This window comes from Suricata suricatta, chromosome 3 (genome assembly GCF_006229205.1).
Source record: "Suricata suricatta isolate VVHF042 chromosome 3, meerkat_22Aug2017_6uvM2_HiC, whole genome shotgun sequence".
NCBI classification, from domain to species: domain Eukaryota; kingdom Metazoa; phylum Chordata; class Mammalia; order Carnivora; family Herpestidae; genus Suricata; species Suricata suricatta.
Window position 1 is genome coordinate 135,186,932 of NC_043702.1, and position 12,441 is coordinate 135,199,372.

The window sequence follows — 12,441 nt, forward strand, 5'->3', positions numbered from 1 at the left end:
GATGTCCCAGTGCTGATAAATCAGGAGGGATCACCAAAGGTTCAGACACCTTCAAATAAAAATTCAAGTTACCCCATCAGATAAAATAGCATGACTAGCTGACATGCTGGCTGAGGGCAAAAAAAAAAGAAGAAGAAGAAGAAGAAGAAGAAGAACAGGAGGTGAGAATGGAAGACAGTTATAAATACCAGCTACCGGCTTCGGGACCAGATGCAGCAATAAAGTCTGTACTAGCTACCCTATTTTTTAACTTGCTTTGTTATACAAACAAAAACAAAGTTCCTTTGCTTACCCTTTTCTTTTTCTGTAGTATTTCATTTTATTAAATTGGAGGTGGTACACTTTATAAGTTAGACCTCAGGCTACAGCACATGAAGGTGGTATTGAGACCAAACCAGAGGGGCCCCTGGGTGGTTCAGTCAGTTAACTTTCTGACTTTGGCTCAGGTCATGATCTCAAGGTTCACGGGTTTGAGCCCCACATCAGGCTCTCTGCTGTCAGCACAGAGCTCGCTTCAGATCCTCTGCCCGCCGCCACCTCTTCACTATTTCTCTGTCTCTCTCTTTCAAAATAAATAAACTTTAAAAAGTGAGAGATAGGGGCACCTGGGTGGCTCAGTCGGTTGAGCATCCGGCTTCGGCTCAGGTCAGATCTCATGTTCATGAGTTTGAGCCCCGCATCAGGCTCTGTGCTGACAGGTAGCTCAGAGCCTGGAGCTTGCTTCCAGTTCTGTGTCTCCTTCTCTCTCTGCCCCTCTGCCTTTCATGCTCTGTCTCTCTCTGTATCAAAAATAAATAAAACATAAAAAAAAAAATTTTTTTTAAGTGAGAGATAAACCGAACCAGAGGAGGAATGAACATCCCCATGGAGCCAGGAGTTCCTTTTGCTGAGATGAGAGCCCACTCCTCCAGCCATTCCAATGTTTTGTAAGCACTTAGCCCCCTGTATTCAGTCCTTCCTGCTTAACATTGCTCTAGTGATTTTCTGTTATCCACACGTAAGCCCTGACTGAAAAGGCAAAACAAAGACGACACTGCAAAGAATGAAAAAGGATAAATACGTTTATTTTGTTGTTGAATCAAAATAGTTACAGAAGAGTGGTTTAGATTGTTTTCATTACTTAAAAGTTTTTGCTTGTTATTCAGGCTATAAAAACTGCTGTAGGCCATTATGTAGCTCACTTTGACGTGACTTTGTCTTTTATAAGTCTCACAGATGTCTCGATCAAAGCAGAAGGATTGCTGTTTTCTGCTAACACTCACTTCTTTAAAGTCAGAGAGCTAACCTTTCCCAAATTGCAGCTAACTCCTTGGGGGACAGGAACTATCCCTATCCTACTCACTCTTAACAGCACTTAATAGAGTAGATTTCACATAGTAATATAAACAGATGCCTTAATAAATGCTTTTTTGTCTCCCCAGAACTAATAAGCATGACAATTTTTGGATGCAGATCCATTCTTGTTATTAAAACATGTTGTTAGAACCTAGGCTCTTTCCCCAACACTTGGGATGGCTGGAAACTTAAGCCAGAGTGAGAGACTTGTAATCTACTTCTGGATGTAGACTCTCCAGAAAATTGAGACCTCTGAGGCATTCAAGGAATGGGGGTCTTGTTATCAAATGTGCCAAAAGTCTCACATGGGTATGTAAGAGCCTTTTTACATTCTGTTCAGCTGCAAGTACATCCAATCAAAAAATTGGAAGTTTGATTTTAATTTTAGGGTTTTTTCTTAATCACTTGAATACACATTGATCATAAAGAATATAGAAAGCACAAGAAAGTGTAAAGAGGTAGAAAAAATAGACACCCCCATCTCATTGCCCACTATCAACATTTGGGCATATTACTTTCGTCTTTTTAAGGAAGTTTGATTTTAATTTTAGGGTTTTTTTCTTAATCACTTGAATACACATTGATCATAAAGAATATAGAAAGCACAAGAAAGTGTAAAGAAGTAGAAAAAATAGACACCCCCATCTCATTGCCCACTATCAACATTTGGGCATATTACTTTCGTCTTTTTAAGTTAACACTTGAGAGGTTAAAGAAAGTGAGAGATTGGAGCAGAAATGTATCCGTCTCTTATACATCTTTAGTGTTCCTGACATCAGGGTACCGGTCTCTGAGCCAAGGCCCCCCTTTTCACTAAGACGCCTCCAGAAGCTGCCAGAAACCTCTGACTCGGCCACTGAAACAAAGAGATGTTTTGTCTTGACTCAAGGAAGCAGTTCCTCTTCTTTGTATGACAGATTGATATTAAGAAAAACCAGTTAGGGGAGCCCAGCGTGTCCTTCCCACCAGTTTACAGTGCATTCCATGTCAGGTCTTTCCAGCTGCTGCTCTGAGCCAAGATCTGGGTAGAAGGAGGAGAAAAGATGGCCATGAGAGAAACCAATTAGATCTGAGGAGAGAAGGAAAAGGGCATGACTGTAGAAAGTGGAGTATGTCTGTGTAACTAGAGGGGTGTGATGAATGCAGATTGGGTATATCGGGCAGGTGTATTTCAAAGATAATTCCTCCAGGCTCTCGCTGGTGAATGTCACAGAAAAAGCAAAGAATGGGGGAGGAGACTGGGTAGGCAGGAGACTGCCTACTTAATTAAGAAAAACATTCATCATTTCCTGCTCCTGCTCTCTGTATATCTCTTAAAGCTGGTTTCTGATGACAGCCTTACAAGAAAAAAAAAAAAGTTAATTTGTCCACTTCCTGAAATTCTGAGATGGACCACACAGCCCCAGGCAAAGCATGCTCTAAAATGCAAGTCAATTTTTCTCTCTGCACTTGAATTGGAGGTTTAGGTCTTGCTCAATGGTATATCCCCAGAAACGCCTGGGACAGATTCTCTATGGTGACTCCAGTGCTGAGCAGTTGATTAACTTCCAGATGATTTGGATTAGAACCTAAATATTCAGTGATCGATATCGGTTGATGCTTTTTCCCATACTCCCCTAGAAAGAAACCTGTTGACTCTATCTTCAAAGTATCTCTTGAATCTGTTCACTTCTTCCCGTCTCCATAGCACCAGTCACTATATTGTCACATCTTAACTATAATAATAGCTTCCCAGAAGATTTCCCCCTTCTGGTCCTACTCCATGTCCACACAGCAATCAGAGCAATCTTTTTTCCAATTTATTTATTTAAATTCAAGTTAGCTAACATACAACATGGTATTGGCTTTAGGAGTAGAACCTAGTGATTCATCACTTTCATATAACACCCAGTGTTCATCCCAACAAATGCCCTCCTTAATGCCCATCACCTGTTTAGCCCATCCTCCATACCCAATCCCCTCCAGCCACCCTCAGTTTGTTCCCTGTATTTAAGAGTCTTTTATGGTTTGTTTCCCTCTCTGTTTTTCTTATTTTTCCTTTCCCTCCCCTACATTCATCTGCTGTGTTTCTTAAATTTCACATGTGAGTGAAATCATATGATATTTGTCTTTCTCTGACTTATTTCACTTAGCATAATACCCTCTAGTTCCATCCATGCTGTTGCAAATGGCAGGATTTCATTCTTTTTCATCACTGAGTAGTGTTCCATTACATATATATATATATATATATATATATATACCACATCTTCTTTATCCATTCGTCAGTCAATAGGCATTTGAGCTCTTTCTATAATCTGGCTATTGTTGACAATGCTGCTCTAAACATCAGGACTCTTGTGCCCCTTTGAATCAGTATTGTTGTATCATTTGGATAAATACCTAGAAGTGCAATTGCTGGGTCATAAGGCAGTTCTATTTTTAATTTTTTGAGGAACCTCCCTACTGTTTTCCAGGGTGGCTGCACCAGTTTGCATTCCCACGAACAGCACAAAAGTGTTCCCCTTTTTCCACATCCTCGCCAACATCTGTTGTTTCCTGAGTTGTTAATTTTAGCCGTTCTAGTCACAGCAATCTTTTAAACATAAATCTCATCACATCTCTCTCTTGCTTCAAATCATTTCACATTTCCCATGGAACATATGATATGACAGGATCCTTACTGAGACCATACAGAATCTGTCCCTGTCCTTCCATGCTTTCCTCTGGTCTCACCTTCCTCCTTATTCCCCATGCTCCAACTTCACTAGTCTTTTTTTAGTTTCTTTGAGGTACCACGACTCTACCTCAGAGCCTTTGCATGTGCTGTTCTTCTGTATGAAATATTCTCCCTTCTCACTCATCCTTCAAACTTCAACTTAAATATCATTGACCAACCATGCCTAGTCTAAGTTGGGGTCTCCCTCTAATACATAGTACCCTGTACATTTCTTTTACAGATCTTCTTCTTCTTTTTAATGTTTTCTTTGTTTTTGAGGAAGAGAGAGACACACAGAATGTGATCACAGGAGGGACAGAGAGAGAGAGAGAGGGAGATACAAAATCTGAAGCAGGTTCCAAGCTCTGAGCTGTCTGCACAGAAACTGACGTGGGACTCAAACTTATGAACCATGAGATCATGACCTGAGGGGAAGTCAGATGCTTAACTGGCTAAGCCACCCAGGTGCCCCTTACAGATCTTAAAATTTGTAACTATGTTTTTGTTTGTGGGATGATTAAGGTCCAGATTCCCCAATAGATGCTATATTCTAAGAAGATAGAGATTATGTCTGCTTTGCTTCTACCCTCTCCCCTAGTGCCTGGCACAGTACTTGACACATAGTAGGTGCTCAGTACCACTTTTTGCGTGGATGATTTAGAGTTTAAGATAACAATTACCAAAAAGGTAATTTCCTTGTGTCTCTTTTCTGCTAATTCAGGGCACATAAAACACTCAGCAAATATTTGGTGATTAATTGATTAACTAACTTTAGATTGATATTTTGATTGGAAGAAAAGTATCACACCCGGAGGCAAACACATCAAAGACATCCATCTGTGATTACAGTCAACACTTTTCTTATTGTGGTGAAAGTGAAAACTATCATAGTGAGGATTAGATACAAACATTTATAATTATTTTAATGATAGAGCCTCTCACAAGAAAAAGAAATCAAGGTATATTATAGCTGAATGTTACTGTGTGTTATCTTCACTAAGAGGATATGATTGGTAGGGCTGTGGACTTAAACGTCTCACTGAACTCAGTAGGCTCGGAAAGAGGAGGGGAGTAGGAACAAAATGTGAAATACATGGAGAAAGCCTTTTCTGATATGGCAAAAGATGATATTTTTAATCATGAGCAGCCGATCCAGTAAAGAACCCAACCTAACAGTTATTGATGATAAATATACTACAGATACATTTTTGTATAAAATTAATGTAAATATATGTCACAGGAAGTTGTAATCTTGAGAGCTAAACTGTATTTACCCTAGGATTTCTGTTGATATTTCTCAGCATGTCTGGGTATAGCAAAGGCTTTATTTGTATCAAGAAGCACCGTAACAGCCATGAGACCAGGGGAAAAGAGACACCAGGCTCACAAGTTTGGTTCAAGGACTCTGGTTCAAGGTCAGTTTCAGTGACAGGCATGAATAAGTTCCAAACAGCATCTGTTACTGATTGTGTCAGTCCAGCTGAGCTCAGGGAGCAGGACCTGGAGAAGAGAGGACAGAAACAAAGCATAAGGTGGATAAGGACTCTATAAACTATGTGTGTTGGGGTGTATAGACACGGGGTCAGATCACAGTGTGGGACATGTGAGGACTCAGTCCTACAGCTGGATCAGAGAAGGCAAAGAAGGGGACGCCAGGCTGCAGTGGCATCAAGGAGACACCGGTATCTCCAGTAAGCATTTCCCTCTGGGGTTTCTTTGAAGGTTCAGAAGTATTTGCAGCAGTATATTGACCTTGGTGGCAGCGAGAAGCAACACTGTAACAAAAGAGAGAAGAAAAGTGTATGGAAACAGAAAAGTCCTAGTTCATGCCCAGCCAGAGGTGCTCTTAAGCCCTCCAGAACCATTCATGGAAGGAATTTGTTATGGGTTAATTGTGTCGCACAGAAAATTATGTTGGATCACTAACCCCAGTACCTCAGAATATGACCGTATAGGAAATAGATCATTGCAGATGCAATCAAGTTAAGATATGGTCCTTAGGGTGGGCTCAAATCCAATACCTGGTGTCCTCATAAGAAAGGGAAAATGCCATGTAAAGATAGAGACACACCTGGAGAACGCCAAGTGATGACAGAAGTGAAGACTGAACTGATTCAAGAACAGGGAATGCCAAGGACTGGCAGCCACCCACTGCCAGGAAGAGACAAGGAAAGATCCCTTCTACAGGTTTCAGAGCGCCAGCACCCTGCCAACACCTTGCTTTTGGACTTCTAGCCTCTAGGAGTGTGAGACAATAAATTTCCGTTGTTTGAAGCATCTCGTTTTGTGGTGCTTTGTTACAGCAGCCCTAAGAAACTAAACAGAAATTTGAGGGAAGGAGTTTTTCACAGTAAGTAGGACATAGCCAAAGAGACACTGTTTCATTGCTGTTGTTTGACCCCAATTTTTCCCATAAATTTGTGAGGCCAGAGAAACACAATTTCTGTAGAACAATCACATAAATAACATGCCAAATGGCTGAGCTTTTATTTGCTGGCTTGGATTTAGTTACTTAATGTGCTGCTATCTGGTATATTTCATGCAACTTTAAGACCTGCCTGCATCAAACGAAATGAGATAATGTATGAAAAGCTCTTACAACAGCACCTGGAACCTAGTAAACCTTCAGAAATATTGGATAGGATCCGTATGACTGTTGTCTGACTATCCTGATCGCAGGGCTCTCAGACACTCCTGTCTCCTCCACTTCCCAGAGCTGCTGAGGAAACCTCACTCTGAGGCAATCAGGTGCCCCGAAAAATCAAACATCACCAAACTCACCAGATTCCCCTGCTCTGCCTTGATTTCCCTCATGAATGCTCTCTCCCATGCTTTACAACCTATATTTCAAATCATGTTTCCTCAAACCTCCATCACCCTCCATTTCTCAACTCTCTTCATCAAACCCATCACCCCATGTGTATCTACAATTACCCCAGACTTCTCCCTGTTGTTTGAACATAAGGGGGAACCTGGCTCCTTCCTAGTCCAGGCGGTCATTCTTCATTCTTCCCTCTGTCTGATTCACATTTTCAATTTATAACCAAGTGTTATCAATTCTACCTCCTAGATATCATGCGAATCCAATCACTTTGCTTTATCTCCATGGCCACCAGCTTGGCTCAGGCAAACTGATTATGTCACTGTCCTGCTTAAATCTTTTGAATGACTTCCTATAGTTCTATAGATCAAGAAAGTCCTTCACAAGCTCACAGGGCCCACCCCTGCACCAGCCCCTTTTATTCCCAGCTCTATCAGGTTTTCTAACCTCACCTCTTTTCTCTCTCTGTACTTCTTACATGCTCTAAGCTAGATAGTAACTCAAAATATCTTCACTTCCTGATTAAAATAACTAACACTTTCATAAGGCTTACTGTGTTCTGGGCAAACAATAACTCATTTGTCAGGACAACATACCCACCAACTGAGCATTGTTACTATCCCCATTTGAAGAGAGGCAAAAAGAGGTACAGAAGTTAAGTGACTTGCCCAAGGTCACAGGGAAAGTAAGTAAGCCAGGATTTGAACCAGAAATATTGGCTGCACAATCCACAGAACCATGCCATTCTCCTTTCTCTGACCTTGTCCTTCAGACTCTTTCCTGAGCTCCAGCATTCATCCTCACCCTCTGAATTTGGCTGATTCCTGTAGCACTTTCAGGTCTCAGGGTAAGCATCGCTTCCCAAACATCAGACTGCCTTGCTGTCTGTCTTCATGGTTTCCTCACCTTTCTCTTATTATTTAACATCTTTCTCCTTTGTTAGACCATTAGCTCTAGGAAGACAGGGAATATGTCTGCTTTGTTCACAGCCATATTTTTATTGCTTAGCATATGCCTGACATACAGGAGATGTTCCTTAGGTATTTCTTGACCGAATACAGGAATGGACAATTATTAATTGCCTTGAAGAACTCCTGTGTATGTAAAAGACATAACACAGTATCTGGCACATAGCATGGACTTGATAAATATTTAATATCGTGTTCAGGATATTGCAAAGTGTCTGGGCTGACTCGTGTCAAAGGTGTGAAGAGGGGTTTTGGCAAATGGTTCAAGTCAGTTTAGTGAAGCAAAGGAGGAGAGAATTGCATGATGAAAGCAGTTATCAACAGTATATAATCTTGCAAAGGCAAATATTAGCCTTTCAAAATCCCTCCTCCCCAGCCCAAGATAGTTTTGGATTTTTCTTTTAACCACAACTTTCTCAGAGCTGACTTCAGCAGAGTATAATTGGTGTGCTCGGGAGACCTGGGCCTACATGATCAGCCCCGTGACTAATGACCCAGGTGAAAACAAAGATCTACTGTGGCTGCGTTCTGTGTAACACTAACAGCTACCCCCTCCCTGCTGGAAAAATTCTGACTAAAATTCTAATCTCGATGAGCACAATTGAAGATTTCCTATTCCTATCTCCTTTGGACAAAGTAAATAATTTATTATCCTCAGAAGGCTTCCTGGAACACTGGGTTAATCCCTTTAAAAGGATAGATCTGGACACCCTAACTGCATTATGATTCTAAACTTGAATGTTACCAGGTATGTTTTTTTCTTCCCCAAACGGAGTGGTGCCAGGGAGTCTAGAGACAGCCGTCAGCAAGCCAGGTTCAAATCACTGTCTCTTGGAGGCTGTTTTGGCATCCACAGCAACAGCAGGCTTAGCCTTCAAGGAGCAGTAAACTTCTTGTCACCCCTGAATGACCCTCGATGTGAAAAGGAAAGAGAAGGGGATGACTTCCAGGGAAAACAGCTGATCCACCACCTGTACAAACACGCACCTAACTAGCCTGACATGAGAGTCCTCAGGGAAGGCTTTGGGAAACCAGAGGAATTGCCAACATGTGGAGTCAAGCCTGCGTGCTGTGCGCATGCCCGCACCGCAGACGACTGCGCGATCTGTCAGAAACCACCAGCGTTACAGAGCTGCTTTATCCCAAACCATTTTGTAACATCAAATCCCCGCCAACTACAGGGTAGTGATTGTATGGGACTCTTAGGACACGCATAGGATCAGCGTCTTTGGCTCTATTTTCGCACCACAGAATATATCTATCCTTTTGCAACATTCTGGTCTCTGGCTCGCTCTTAATTATATTTGCCGCCAAGAACCAGTTAATGAAGGGATATTTCATGGCCTTCAGCAAAAACCTTGGACTCAGCAGCCAAGGAACTGAAAGCCCTGACCTCAAGGCAATCTCCACACCAGCCTCCGGCCTGATGCATATTTCAAAGGTTTCCAGGTTTTAAAGCATGGATTACCTTTGCAAATGAAAAATTGAACAAGGAAAAGCATTTAGTGGCATGTTTTTACAGTTCCGACAATGTTGAAAAGGCTGCTTGGTTTAATCAGAGGCAGGATTTCCAATGAACAAAGAAATATATATCTTTCCCCCCCCATTATTTCCTGTTTATTCTACCAGGATTTAAAATATAGTGTATTTTGATCCCCGCCTAAGGTTCCTTGCGATTATAACATGCATATATCAACCTACTGAAAAAATTATGCGTATTGATAAAATATTTAATAGCTTCAGGGCCATTCAATATCGAGCCACCCCCAAAATAGGTTGTTTGTTTTATCTAAATAGGCTCTTGCATGGTAATGCAATTTTAAACTCTACTCAAAAGGCAGTCTTATTCTTTCAAATATTTCAAACCTTTCATTTGTAAGAAAAATGATTAAAATAAAGCAAGAGAAATCAGTGTTGTCTTCACCTCTGGATAGCTTTTAGTCATTATCTGCCAAGTAGGTGGCATTTTAACAGATGCCCTTCATCTGAATACCTTCATTGTATACCTACTATGTACCAGGCACCTCCCAAAATGAAAAAATTACAGAGTCTTTGCCCTGAGAGAGTTCAAATCTAGGAGAAACAGACAATTACAACATAATGTGATAAGCATTATGAGAGAACAATACATGTTAGCTGTACTAGCGATGTAGATGTGTAAATGAAGGAATAAATTAGCATGATTTCTTGCAGAATATCAAATTCAGCATGGAAAGCAGAAAATAAATATGTGGTATTCAGCAAAAATCAAAGCATGAAATTTTTTTTTCTATTTTATTTTTTTTTACTTTATAAAGTTTCATATTTTTTAACATATGCAATTATTTTCCATCATTTACAATACAGTAGTTACAATGACACTCCAAACAGAAAAGCAAAGTAAAAAATCAAAACACCAACTTCTGTTTCATGTAATTAGACTTAGACAGAAATTAAAAGGTTAAGTAACAACTAGTTAATCAAAGCATGAAATATTTTAAATGAAAAAGGTTTCAAGAAGGTTTTAGAGATGAAAGATATGGGGCACCTGGGTGGCTCAGTTGGTTAAGTGTCCGACTTCGGCTCAGGTCATGATCTCATAGTTCATGGGTTCGAGCCCCACATGGGGCTCTGTGCTGACAGCTAGCTCAGAGCCTGGAGCCTGCTTCAGATTCTGTCTCCCTCTCTCTCTGCCCCTCCCCTGCTCATTCTCTGTCTCTCTCTGTCTGAAAAATAAACATTAAAAAAAAGAAAAAAAGATGAAAGATTTTACCAGTAGGGTTACAAAAGAAATGAGAAGTCCTCTATTCAATTTATTAACATGTGGGTAAAACCAGACTTCAATGCTAAACACAGGACAGTAAAGAGCTAACTTGCATAGAAAAGTAAGAGATGGGAATCATATAGTTACATAATGCTATGATTACTCACACTCTTATTTTGGTTTTATGAATATCTACATCCAATTATCATGACACACCTATGTTAATTTCTCCATTGCTACTACAATTAACCATACCAAAGTTACTCCAAGTGAAGATACTACAAAGTGGTAGAAGGTAAAATTGAGCCAATTCTCCTCCTTTGAGCCTTTAGAGTGGAATATAATTTCCATTTTCACTACTCAAGGAACAAAACCCTGATTTGTCACTCCCTCAGAAGAAAGATAACAATTTTACACATTAAACAAAACTTTTCAAGGACTTCTACGGGCTCAAACCCAGTCCCAGGAAAAAGAAAGAAAAGGGAGGTAGTTATGCCCAAAAGAATGGCAAGTTTTTGGTCTAAGGAGGCATTATGTTGTAACAGATTTGATGATGAAAACATGTGTTCCAATTTTATAATTATCTTGCTATACGGCCTTGGTCATCATTGCCTCATCGATATAGCAGGGATAATAATGCATGCCCTACACATCTGATAGCAATGCATGCGGTTTTTTTTTAAAGATTTTATTTTTAAGCAATTTCTACACCCAACATGGGGCTCGAACTCACAACCCAAAGATCGAGTCACACCCTCTTCCGACTGAGTCACAATGCATGCTTCTTAAATAAAGTAACGTATATGAAATTGTTGAAAACATTCTGAATATATGAAAATCCCATATTAGATTTGCTGCATATTTGAATGACAGAGCTCCACTAGAATGGTATGTTTCATCTATAAAGGATGCGTTACCATTTTTTTAGGGAAATTAAAGTGTATTACAATGTAAGAAATCTTCTCTAACAATCTATGCAATAATAGGAATGAAATAATAGAAATATTACAATTTCTCTATTTCAGGAGCTTCTTTTTCTTTTTTCCCTTTCTTTCTTTCATTCTTTCTATTTTAAATAGGCTCCACACCCAAAGTGGGGCTCGAACTCACAACCCTGAGATTAAGGTTCATATGCTCTACCAAGCCAGTCTGCCACCCTAGGAGCTTTCGTTTCTAGTTCCAGGGCATAGATTGCTTCCATATTCTTCTTTCTTTCTTTTATCCTTGCTAACCCTTTCGTCATGTCTTCATAAAAAATTGTTTGTTTTGGTTTTTCTTTTAAGTTATTTATTTATTTTGAGAGAGAGAGAGAGAGAGAGAGAGAGAGAGAGAGAGAGAGAGAAAGAGAGAGAGCGAGAGAGAGAGCACACACAAGAAGGTGAGAGAGAGAGAATCCCAGGCAGGCTCCACACCATCAGCTCAGAGGCTGATGTGGGGCTTGAACTCACAAACTGTGAGATCATGATCAAGATTAAGAGTGGGTTGCTTAATCTACAGAGCCACCCTGGCACCCTTCTTCATGAAAATGTCTAAGGCTATTTCTTGGCTTTTCCTTTAACATCGTTTTTTATCACATTTTAATTGAAAACTGGAAGGAAAAAGGTCATAAACCTGTTCTTTCCTCTAACAAAGTCTAGCCTAGGTTCTGCCAAGAGCATCTAGAAGTTGTTAAAAATAGCACACTTCTTTATTTGGACTCAATCAACTTGTACTTCTGTGGACCTGTCAAAATGTTAAATAATAAATTATTATCTCTGAACAGATTCTTCCTTGCCCAAGATACAGTCGAAAAATGTGTTTCAGGTGAGTCATTTAACTGGAATAATTTCCCTTTGGATTACTAGAGTCTTTAGGGGAAAAAATATAAAACCATGTG

General features: G+C 40.1%; 1 long non-coding RNA gene across 1 annotated transcript; it reads right to left on the reverse strand.

Annotated features, from left to right (window-relative positions):
- Positions 1 to 5,338: 5,338 nt before the first annotated feature.
- On the reverse strand, positions 5,339 to 10,388 carry LOC115286693. The gene is made up of 2 exons (XR_003906217.1): positions 10,350 to 10,388; positions 5,339 to 5,533 (listed from the first exon to the last, which is right to left on the reverse strand). It is a non-coding gene; the product is annotated as an uncharacterized LOC115286693 (long non-coding RNA).
- Between the last annotated feature and the right edge of the window lie 2,053 nt (positions 10,389 to 12,441).